Source organism: Pezoporus wallicus, unplaced genomic scaffold, assembly GCF_028554395.1.
Source record: "Pezoporus wallicus isolate ANWC-B61680 ecotype Strahan unplaced genomic scaffold, APGP_CSIRO_Pwel_v1 scaffold_13239, whole genome shotgun sequence".
NCBI lineage: Eukaryota > Metazoa > Chordata > Aves > Psittaciformes > Psittacidae > Pezoporus > Pezoporus wallicus.
Window position 1 is genome coordinate 2,071,707 of NW_026642052.1, and position 12,883 is coordinate 2,084,589.

Genomic DNA, 12,883 nt, shown 5'->3' on the forward strand with positions numbered 1-12,883 from the left:
TAATGGGGAATTTACCTGGAAATTTTCTGAGAGCTTCCTAATTTAGAAAGGAAGCTTATGAGCAAACAGGTAGCCAGCTAGCCAACACATGCCATGAAGGATGGCATCATGGAGGCTGAAGTAAGTGTCCTACCAGTAAATGAAAGGTTTCAAAATTAGGATTAGGCTATAATGTGTCTTGTGAATAAAGACGAAGAATTTATACTTAAGCTAATGTAGAAGACATTGCTCCGGCAGGGGGATTGGACTAGATGATCTTTCGAGGTCCCTTCCAATCTCTAGCATACTGTGATACTGTGTGATACTGTGAAAGACACAGAAAGCAAAGGACAGTGCTAAAGTCCTGTGCTAAGAGAAAGTGCAAATTACCTCTTGTATTTGGCACGGAAATTATAAAGACAGAGGTCCCTTTGCCAAGGACAGAGAAAAGGAAATAATGGGTACATACTTTTATGCATAAGTTTTGCTGTAGGAGAGAGAGGGAAGTCAATAGTTTTTGCAGAAAACTTAGAAGAGTTTCAAAATTTAGATATACTCTGGACATAAGGACCAAGCTGACTGACACTAAGTGCTCATCCACGGTGGAAGTCCCTCCGTGAACCACTACTTTAAGTAATTACATCTGTTGCAAGCTTTCTTCCATTATTTTTGCTTCCATATGTCTCTAGGCAACACCTGGAATGATAATATTCTCTAAAATCCAGGGGTTTATTGCAACATGTTGCAACATTGTCGTTTCAGAAATACAGATTTCATACACGCACAGGGACACAGACACACATTTACAAAACTCAATCCCTGCACATGTGTTCAGATGCAAAATAAACAACTCTTAAGCAGGCTCAAACAGTTTTCCCTCAGGGTGCTACTTCTTTTTGTCAGAATTTAGCCAGAAATAAATGTGTAAAGCTAGGTGTGTGTATATAGTTTTAAACATGAAGTCATAACTCTACCACGGTCATCAGCTCCTTATGAAAGCATTATGAACAGCAAAGAGATAATAAGGAACTATTTCTGATGTGGTATATTAATTATAATGAAAGTAAGATCTTTATCTTGAGTTATACTGTAAAATATGGGAGAGGGAATTCTCTCATTGCATTCAAGAATTGGAGCCGAACTGCTAGCATATTTTACATTTTAAGTTTATGGGGAAAAAAACTAGGGATAATCTCATTTGTCTAATGAAGCTGCAGCTATATCTTTGAGTAATAAATTCGTGTAGGAGAATTACTGTAACTTTAACAATTGAATCCTACAGAAGATATTATTTTAATTACCTCAAGATGTTTAGAGTTAGCTCCTTTTAATTAAAAATCAGAGGATCTAATAGCAGTGGTATGCCTAAATAGCCCAGGGAAATCATTTGTTGGTCTGTGGTTGCCATGAGAATATTCAGAACTATAGATTGTCTGTGGATTAACATATAGCTATGTAAACTACAGCTGCTTTGAAACGTTTAATGCAGGTTGCATTTTGATGCATACGCCCTCTCTACTTACTTAAGCAATGTTTTTTAGATGAGTACATTGTACTATTTCCACACTTCACAGGCAAGCTCTGAATTTCCCTACACAGTGCACCTATACAAACTCTGCTGTCCCATGCAGGTTACAGTGCGTGTGTGTGGCAAAGCAAGCAAGTCAACATTTAAACCACACAAAAACCCCACCACTGAATAGTCTATGGTAAGCAGTGGCCTCTGAGCCAAAGGTTTTCAGCTTATGCAGGGTCCAGCGACTGTCAGTAGATTCCCGGTGCATTGGAAGCTGCCTCCATAGCCCCAGGGGTGTGCACTGGGCAACCCTGCAGAAGACCCAGGACAACAGCTCCATAAAAGCAGGACTTCCTTGTCATCTATCTGAGCCATGGTATACAGGCAGGCCACATTCACTTGTCATCTGCTCGTCTGCCAGTTTGGGAAATGTCTTTTTACTTTGTCCTGAAACTTCATGAAATATGTGAGTGATGGGGGGTAAAACTGGTTAAATCTGGCCAAGGTCACAGATATGGGTTAAATCTGAGCAGCAACAGCGTGTGTTTTGGAAGAGTCGCAAGGGGAGTGCTAAGACAAGCTGTGGTTTCCTCCTAGCGTAAAGCATATGGCATGGCGAGAGCCCAGCACCTCTGGCTATGTGGTTTGACAGCACCTGCCCATCCCCAGTGGTCCAGACAAGAAGAACATCTGCAGAGGCCAGGGCTGAAACATCTGCACCGCACTCCATAAACACAGCTTACCATATGTGACCAGATTTCCAGAGCAGCCTGTGATTCAAGCGGAGGACTTCCGATGAAAGCAGAGGACAAGCGTATGAAAAAAAAACTTTTTATCTGTGCTGCAGCATGACCAGAAGCAGATTTATAATTGCATTAAATTGTTTACACAGCAAAGACACAACTGATGCAGCTGTTTTCTCCTCCCACTTGTCATAAACCATTTTATTTTTGGTTATTTTACCAGACAGTGTCTTCCCTGGTTTGCCTCATGGTTTAAAGATACTGTGAAATTATTAAAGTCCCAAAGATGGATGAATTGCCATCTATACCATTACATCTTCCTCAGTGGTGAAAGAAACATAGATTTATAGACAGAATTCATCCCTTTAAGGGGGCTCAGCTAAACACAGGAAGAAATCTCTGTTTTGAACTACCACTTTACAAAACTAAGTAGAGCCCTCCAATGACATTACACCAGCAGCACAGTATGATGAAGCAAAGTTCAGCCTTGCCTATCACCTGTCCTACAAATATTCCTATCTGCAGGAAACAACATCTCAGAAACTACTGTTCCTCTGTTGCCAGCTGGCATTTTTGTCTCAGTAGAAAAGCCAGAAGACAGCCAGGAAGGCTGAAAAGCAAGATTTCTGATTTGTGTGCAATTTTGGTCCAATTTGAGCAATTACCATGGGTTTGTTTCTATTCTAATTTCCTACAAACAACAACTCAGAAAATCAGTTGCAGAATCGCTGCTACATGGTCTTACAGAAACTACGTTCCAGAATCCTCCTACTCCCTTGAAACTGGCCTGCTGTTGTGTCACAAGATCTCAAAAGCTCCTCTGGGTACAATGGGAACAGGAGAGAACGTTGTTCAGCCTTTCTTTTGTCTCTTCTCTTCATCATCTCTATTTCTCCACCTTTTTATAAGCTTACTTTCCTACAGCAATGTAAAGCGCAGAGTCATATCCATCAGTGTTGTCAGAGAGCCATACCCGTGGGCCACTGGCTCATGTAGCTTGGCCGTAATCTTTTAGCCTGGTTTCTTTTGCTAATAGAAAGTCACGCCCCTCTCCAACCCTTTAATTTCACAACACAAGGCTGTGAATACAATATTTGTATACAAAGTCACATGATTATGTGGCTCTGTGGGAACCTTATGCCTCAGATCTGGTAACAGATACAAGACACGTAGATATAAGGCTGCCTGGTCACAAAGAGGCCAGGACATCCTGGCTCACGTGATGGTGAAAGGAGTGCATGGGGGCTTCAGAAGGTTTGCAGTGCTGCACTGAGCGTATCTGAGATGCACTTACCAGGGCGTATGGTTGTCCGAGGTCGTGTGTCCCCCTGATTTCCTGTACTTGAACTGGTAGTCTGTTCCGAGAGTTTCCACATCTGACCCATATGGAAAAGGAAAAGCTAGAAATTCAGTCACCATAGGGTTTTTGATGGGAACTGTGTTTGATACAGTTTCTTCAAAGAGACAGAACAGTAGCATCATCGCATCACTGTGTACACATAATAATAAAAGACAACCCATGAAGAAGCTATTGCCATATTTCTTTCTACTTCCAAATACTATGAGTAGCTTACTAAGGAAGGACATCCTGAATGTTCCTCTGTGAGTACTGAGCAACTCTTATCACTTTACAGATCTTTCTCATAGTAGGAGCTCTACAGGCACACTGAGCTGAAATTACCTACTCTTTACCTCTGAAAAATCTAAGCACTCACAAGCTAGATATCTGTACTGAATGGCAGTGGAAGCATAACTATCACAGGAGGGTTTTTTCAGCATCTTAAAGGAGCCGATGACTTGGGCTAAGAGTATATGAATTGATAGTCTCAGTCTCTATGGCAAGATGCTTTTATATCCAAGATAAAGGTCAAGCACATCTGGAAGACATAATAGCTGCGTCCTATAGAGACTGCATCAACTATCTTGCTGCCAAAATCTACTATAAACAGGCACAGAGAGCCAATCTTCTGATTTTCCCAGCTGTCACTGGTTTATTTAAGGGGCTAAGTCAGTTTTCAATTATTTTGTTCTGTTAAGAGAAAAAACACATCTATTGTGTAAGCTCTGTGCCGAATTGCCATTGCTGCATGCTAAATTTCCTTGAAGTTTGGAAAGCTCATTTTCTCTTGCCCTATTTATCTCCTTACAATGTAGATAATTATTAAATGGTCCCTCAGATCTTTTAGCTATTTCACACAGCAAGACAAACATATTTCCTTGAAACACTTATAGCAAGAAAGCTGCATTAAGTCAGACCACCATTTGCTGTCCCAATCTAAATGGCCCAATGCACCTTTTAAGCATTATTTATTCTGACATTATTAACAGTTATTAATTCTGAAATTAGTTTTGAAGTGCTGAACTAACTCGTTCTTATCACATTACTCAAACCTGTGTGACACAACTATGGGTGAAAAGGGTATCACATCTAAGAACACAAATATAAGAAGTTGCATATATTATGAACAGGACTTGCTAATAGGGAGGCACTCTGCAGAAATCCATCCAAAGCCCTGCTCCTCCTTGAAGATACAGAGCCTAATTTAATACAGTGGTTGACACCCAGGATCCTGCGGAGCCCATAACTCTCTTCTTTGAATAAAGCTGAGTCCTTAAAACAAGTGCCAGCAAGAAGGTGGCACTTTGAAGTACTGACTCAGGGAAGGGGAGGACAACATTCAGCTCCCTCAGCCTGAAATGTCTGAAAGGCACTTCCCAGGGAAGTGTCTTTATTACTTGTTCTGACTGGCACTGTCGTCTCTTCCAGTGCAAGTAGCCTACATTCCTCCCGAGGTGTCAGAAGCAGAGCTGCAGCTCAGCAGTTGGAGTTTAGACTTGGTCCATGGTCTCCACCTCCTTCTGTGCTCAGCAAAGCCCCCAGCACAGAGCATGCGCTTGGCTGAATGCTGAACCAGAGGAGTGTGCTCAACTGCATTTTTGCATCACATCTCCAGCGAGGCTACACTTCTGACCAGGGTCTCCACCCATTACGGCAATTCCAGGCTCTATCAGTTCATATTCAACAGGCTGAATAGCTTCTGTTTTTAAAAGAGAAATGTCCTGGGTTCAGCAGTAGCAGTCATGTTTCTCCTCCTTGGTAGCTGGTGCAGTGCAGTGTTTTGACTTTCGGCTCGGGAACAGAGCTGATAGAGATGTTTTGGTTTGGCCAAGGACTTTGTGAGCCTCATGCTCTGCCAGGGAGGAGGGGAAGCTGGGAGGAAGCAGAGACAGGACACCTGACCCAAACTGACCAAAGAGGTATTCCATACCACAGCACGTCATGCCCAGGATGTAACTGGGAGTTAGCCGGAAGGGCTGGGAGACTGCAGGGTTGGAGGAGGTATCGTTCGGAGCTTGGTCGGGCTTGGGGGGCGAGTTATCGGTCAGCGGGTGGTGAGGTGTTGTATTCTGTTCCCTTGTTATTTCCTTTATCATTATTATCATTGGTGGTAGCAGTAGTGATTTGTGTTATACCTTAGTTACTAAACTGTTCTTATCTCAACCCGTGGGAGTTGCATTCTTTTGATTCTCCTCTCCGTCCCTCCGAGAGCAGGGGGAGGGCAAGAAAGGGGGGGAAGTGAGCGAACGAATTACCTGACTGGGTTTAAACCACGACAAGAAATTAGAACAGTCTCATACTGGTTTGTGCATTTCATCAATCACCTGTAAATGAATACATTGCTGGAGAGCTTAATCATTAGCAAAGGGGTATTAAATGCAGCGAAACATTAACATGGATGTGTGTGCAGCAGCTGGTTTGAATGGACAGGCAGGAGGTGAAGACATCGTCACGCACTTGTTTATCTTTATTCCTAGAATCAGAGCAAGTGAGAAACTGCCATTGCAGTTGCTTCTTTTGCACCAGCAATTTTAACCTTTGGAGAAGCAAGGAAATAGAGAGAAAGAAGATGAGAAAACAAGAGTCAAATTAACCTTTACTTGTAATTTATTCTACTTATTAAATGAAGAGACAACATTTGATGAAAAACCCACATCACAAGAGTTTGCCGGGGATTTACAGCACTCTCCTGTGCAGCAGCTTCCTTCATACTTACTCGCTTATGGCCTCAACTAAATTTTAGACTGCTGTATCCTTTATTTAGCCCTTACTGAACTTTTGTTTGCCCCCAAGCTTAACTGCTTGACCAGCAATGTAGATATTATACAGAATGTATGAACACACTGATATACATATATATATATATATATATATATATAAGGAACAAACTTTCTCCCACCTACTGATCAGCACCTCTCTAGTCTTTGGCTACACTTTGCTAAAGCAGGACAAACTGGCCAGGTACAGTATATTTATAAAAACCTTTTTCTACTGTTGTTCTTTTTTACAGACTAGATAAACATTTTTGAAAATGATGATTCAGCTCCTTTATTTCAACAGAACCTCTGTAGATCACCAGAGGTGGAGGACTATCAAATGCCTGCCTTATGATTTGATTTGCAAAGGGCGAATTGTTTTCCTAGGAACCCTGTGCTATTAGAGATGATAGGGTCTGGACTCAGTTCCAAGAGAAAGGGGAAGACCGCACCAGAACACAATGGGAGAGGCTCTGATGAATCAGCACATCGGAGAACAGCAAACCCAGGCAACCAATATGTTGACTGGGACCTGTTGGAGAAGCAGGTGCATGTTAGTCAGCATCTACCAGCAATATTCCCAAATGCTGTCCCTGGTGTACTTGACTGGGCAAGACCCCAGCTCCCAAAGAACTTCCAAAACCACCGATTCTGTGATGTGAACGAGTAGGTCTTCCTCAGATGTAAATCAGGCAGGGTGGGAGGAGAACTTGGGCTCAGTCTGCAAGCTGGACACTGGCCATGGGGCGTTGCATACATTGGGTTGCGGAGGGACTTGTAGGAGAAATGAAAGATTAATCTCAGATTTTTATTCTTTGAAACAGTGCCTGAGTAAGGGAATCACTTGTAATCTGTACTACTTCATCAAGTTATGAGCTGAACAACCTTCCATCTAGACCTACGTTTAGCACAATGGATTGGTGTATGAACCAGCCTCTCCTGGCCTTAGGTATCATCTAAATGGATGGTGTACCTGAGGTGATCATCCTGAATCACTTTATAATCACTTAATAAAAAACAGGCGCCTGAATGGTATGGTTCATAACAGCTGTTTCAGAGGTCTATGGCTAAGTGAAATGAGCAGCATTCTCTGCTGACACTAACAAAGGTACTCCTTTCCAGATTCAAATCTTTGTTAAGGCAATACCTGTGAGTCTGCTTTCACATGTCCCCTGATCTGCTGCACTTGCACCCAACCAGCTCTGGTGAGATCCAGAAACAAGCTTGTAAATTTCCTCCTACAGCCTCTTCCCCTTTCAGCCATCACGAGGGAATGAATTGTATCCCATTGATAGAGTGACAGTCCCTCTGCTCCTGAAGCACTGAGAAAAAATATGACCATGAGCCAGAGAGAGAAAGAAGATAAGGGCAATAACAACATTTCAGATGAGTTCATTTTTTGTGTCTCAAGAAATGAAAATTCTGTTGCCATCTAAGACCAATCTCCTATATTGGATATTGGACACATCAATTAAACTGCAAGTTCTGCAGGAGACAACCTGTTTATCTGGAGCCTAACACAAAAGTTATGAGTCAATATGGTGGAGAGCTGTGTGTTCCCAGCCACCTCAGCCCAGCCACTGCTCCAGCAGCTCAATGCCGCAACCAGCCACCTCGGCGCCTGTGGCTGGGAGCAGTGCCTGGCATTGATAAGTTATTTGTAGGAATGTAACCAATAGGTGAAAATAGGCATTTAGGAAGAAAGAAATAACACAAAAATAATACGTTCACCTTTGTCTTGAGCTGCAACAAAAAGATTTAAGCAGGAATTTTCAAAACTGAAGCACCCCATGGCATATTGGCTTTTTCTTTGAGAGCTGCGTAAAGAGGAAAATCTCTAGTCTATAGGAACACTCTTTAAATTCACTGGGATCATCAAACATGGCAGAAGGTAAAGAAGTTTGTCTTTAACAGTGTGCAAATGTGCCTCAGTGTCAGAGCTGGAAAAATGTCCAGTACTCCAGATGGAGAGAAATTGGAAAACATTCTTTGTTTATATTTATTTACTCAATCTCATGGTGTCCTTGGTTGCTCAGAGGAGCTACTGAGAGTATTTTCTACTGTGCTGGTGGTTGGAGTTAGGTTACACACACTTTTAGAAATTCAGTTGTCTGCCACTAATGGATTGTTCAGAGTTTCTTGAGGGTAATGACGCAATTGGCAGAAGTAGGCCAAAATTGTCCCAGGTGAAACTTTGCTGATGTCAATGGTTATATTCTCGATGATGTGCTTGTTCCAGTGTGTCTAGAGGCAATATGTAGAAAGAGGAGTCTTACAAAAAGACCTATATGGATTTAATTTATCTTTTCTGATACGCTGAATAAAATGTAAAATTGCAACATCTGCATTGACAGCAGCTATGCATCTCTGTAGACTGACTCACAGGTTGAGCACATTAACAATTAATTCATATTTTTAATAGTATCCTTTACAGTTCTACCCACAAACATAAAATAACTGTTGTTCTGTTCCTTGACTACATGCTACTTTCTCGAATCTGCAAAACTAAAAGGAAACTCTGAAAGTCTTTGTTGTTCCTGGCTGGTTTAGGAATGGGTTTGCTTGACAAGTGTCATGGTGTAAGCCCAGCCAGCAACCCAGAACCATGCAGCAGCTCACTCACTCCCCCACTTCCTCCCCCTGCTCCCAGAGGGATGGGGAGAAGAATCAAAAGAATGTAACTCCCACGGGTTGAGATAAGAACAGTCCAGTAACTAAGGTCTAACACACACCACTACTGCTACCACCAATCATATTAATGATAAGGGGAATAACGAGGGAAGAGAATACAACCACTCACCACCCACTGACTGGTATCCAGCCCGACTGAGCAGTGATCTAGCCCTTCCGGGTAACTGCCCCCAGTTTATATACTGGGCATGACGCACTGTGGACTGGAATACCTCTTTGGCCAGCTTGGGTCAGGTGTCCTGTCTCTGCTTCCTCCCAGCTTCCCCTCCTCCCTGGCAGAGCATGAGGCTCACAAAGTCCTTGGTCAGACTAAACATTACTGAGCAGCAACTAAAAACATCGGTGTTATCAGCACTGTTCCCAGGCTGAAAGTCAAAAACACAGCACTGCAGCAGCTACTAAAAAGGAGAAAAATGCCTGCTACTGCTGAACCCAAGACAGCAAGCATGGCAGGTGTAAAGGGTAATTTTGCCTTCAACTCCCTCCTGAATAGGACACTGTGCAAAAAAAAAAAAAAAAAAGCCCAAAGGCCTTTTAAAGTCTATTTGATCGGTTATTTCAAAATTGTAGAATTATGGAATAAGACATATTGTATTGCAGTGAAGTTACCATGGCTTCAGTGACTGGTACCCCAACGAATAGGAAAGGAAGTACAGATCCAAACTGAGAGCACAAACCAGCCATTTCACTCAGGTCATGTAAGAAGTCTATGTCAGAGCTGTGAAACCATTCGCATTCAGGGTTACTCAATTGTTTTTTCCGACTTTGCTGGAAAATTGTAACATTGTCCCCCTGGTAGAAGGAGAAGCCATGATACAGGTCTCCTGGCCAGAAAGGCTCTCCAAGCTGCATGGAGCATTTGCTTGTATTAGCATGGGAGAAATAAACTGAGTTTGTGACTCTGAGACTGTGACAAAATCCAAGCAAATCGTATTTCCAATCAAGATTTCACCCAGAAAACACCAGCCCTGGTTTGGTGTCTTAATAAAGAGCCATCCTTCTTTTTATTGCTTTCTAAACAATGACAGTAATGAGGGCAAATTTATGACTAGCAGGATAGTCCACTTGATACTCATCCAAAGAGTACAACCTATGGTCCTCAGTTTTATTATCCCTGAAAAAAAACAGTGCTTTTGTAATGGATCTGCTTAAGTGTGACCTCTTAAATTATCTCTGCTAGTAGGTTGTAGCAACAGTTCCCCAGCTGTGCTGTTATTCATCAGTAACCATAGAAATTAAAGTGCTGCCAAGTATGTGCTCTTTGTTTTTATCGAAGGGCTGAGAGATGATGCAGTGATGTCTTTGCCCCTCCTGACTTCATTCTGAACTCACCCACTGGCAGACCTGACAGAGAGGTGCAGATTAAACCTGCTGTTGTTGGAAAGCTCCATTGCCAGAGAGCTCGGTCAGAATTGTCGCTGCTGCGACTGAGCTGCTCCTACAGTTTCTAAAAGCCTGAAGCTAGAAATAGGATGTGGTGGGAAGTCACATCCTGTTATTCAGTAATTGCAGTTTTTAATGAAAAGCTTTCTTTTTGCTTGTTTGTGTGTTTCTGTTGAGATTGAACTGAAGCAGCCCTGGTATTTATAACCAAACGGTTTGTTTTGGAAAGAAAAATGTTGTACAAAACCTCTCCTAAAGGGATGCCTTCAAGTTAATTTTTGGCCGACGTTGACCTTTGAGTTTTTTGTGTGTAATTGTGTTATTAGGATTGGATCCTTTGACTCTGAACAGGTTTTCTCAGCAGTCAGTAGAGTGGCACACTTCCAGTGGGCAGCACTGATCATATGTTAAAATGGGATGAATCCTCTTCTTCCCCAGTCATAGAAGGAGACTGAAAGTAGACTCCTAACTTTCAGTCAGCTAGAGTTAGTTGAGAGAACTACTCACGGTGGATTAATGCCCCTTTACAGAGCAATTTGTGAACTGAGAAACCTTGGTATTATGCTTTGTATCCGGCTGGTTTCTTTTCTGCCGCACACTGTATTGCCCACTAACAGCCAGCTATCCATGAGCAGTGTCTCACTCAGCACACTTTTGGTTTTGTTGGGTGTACATCTGCCCTGCAGAAAAGCAGGCTTCATCCTGTTTTCCCAGGAGAACTTAGAGAACATCTATGACATATGGGGAAGTGTGCTGTGGGGATTTCTACGGGAGCTTTTCCAGAGGGAAATCACTCAGGAGGACTTTCTAGCTTGACTTGGCAGCAATAAATAGATCACATCAGATTCAGGTGTCTCTGAGCACTTCTGGCATAGGATGCGCATGGGAGGAAGTGACTTGTGTATACCTCTGCAATCACAACAAAAATAACACCACATGGGACTTGCTCATCAAAGTTAAACAAAAAGAATCGATATGGCAAAAATGTAAGTCTTCCCTCTGTAATCTTCTGGGGGTTCACTACTTTTTGCCATCTTCTCCACAGGAACTTTGTCTAGGGGGAAAGAAGTCTGGTTTTAAATACTGACTAGCAAATACCAGCTATTCCATGCAGATGTGCAGCCAAAATGTTGGATCACTGAAATGCCTGGAGTCTGGAGGAAGAAAAAAACAAAACAAGCACTTCACATTGGTTCAAATAAGGAAATCAGTACAAATACCATAAAGACAAAACTGCCAGCTCCAGATTCCAAATAAATTAAAAAGCCTATATTTAGCTCCTTACTATTTCTGTTTCAATTATAGAACATCTCTTGTTAAATACACACCATCATCTCAAACTCTCCACTTGACATGGTTACTTGGAGCCCCATAATTCATCTCTATTTTTAGTTTGCTCACAGATAAGGGAATGGCACAGGATAGCAAGTAAATGCTTAAGGCTGGTGTTTTTACAAGACCTTCACAGTTGCAGCTCTAGGAATTGCCCTGGAAACAATCCAAACATGGCCAAACTCCCATGATATGATTTCTTTTATAACAGTAGGTGTCAGATCTTAAACAACCCTTTCCCTGGTTTTGGGAAGGGGAGGGGAAAAGGGTGCATGAATCCCTGGTACAGCAGAAGCAGCAGGTTTTCTCAATAGGCATCTGACATAAAATGCTGCTTTGAGGCCATGAAGGGGAAAATGAAGAAAGTCACACCTTGAAAGAGAGCTGTTAATTGAAATGCCAGGCCTGAACCTTACCAAGGGTATTTGGCTGTTGGAATTTTTTATCCCAGCTATTTGGATTTTCATGAAAGATTTTCAATTCCCGAGTTGCTCATTGGAAACAAAAGCGTTTCCATCTTCTAATAAACTCTAAACTTCTTTCCAGAATCCCTTCAAAATGCTCAGCATATGTTGCATGCGGCCTGTGATCTGCCACAGAGGATTTCAGATTTACCTGTAGCCTGTACCCAGGAAGTGAAACAGGGAGAGGATACAAGATTCAGTTCCAGCTGTGGTAAATAGCAGTGGGCTGAAAAACAGGGGGTTTTATTTTATCTCTGCAAGCAGCAAAAGGAAATCAAATTGATGGAAAATCTGTATGGACTGTGGAGATGTAGGTCAGCTTTCACACAGGTTCATACCAAGGTGTGAAGGTGCTCAGGCCTGAGGAAACCAGTTCAACACTATTAGGGTCTTTGCTTTACCACTCTGTCACGTGCATGGTGCTTTTCCAAGCTCAAAGGAACTTAGACCCATCAAGCTTGAATTTAGCCAGCATCAATTTGGCTGAACTGGATTTGGCTTGGTTATCTGGTATAATTAGATGGGTTCTCATAGGATGAACTTAGGAAAAAGGAAAATTTAAACTGGAATACAATTTCTATCGCAAAAATGAAGTGGGATGTGAAGAAGTCCCATGAGGAAAGAGGCTGATTCTTCAGTCCAAGATCATTCAAAGCTGGACCACCCAAAACCCTAAGTAT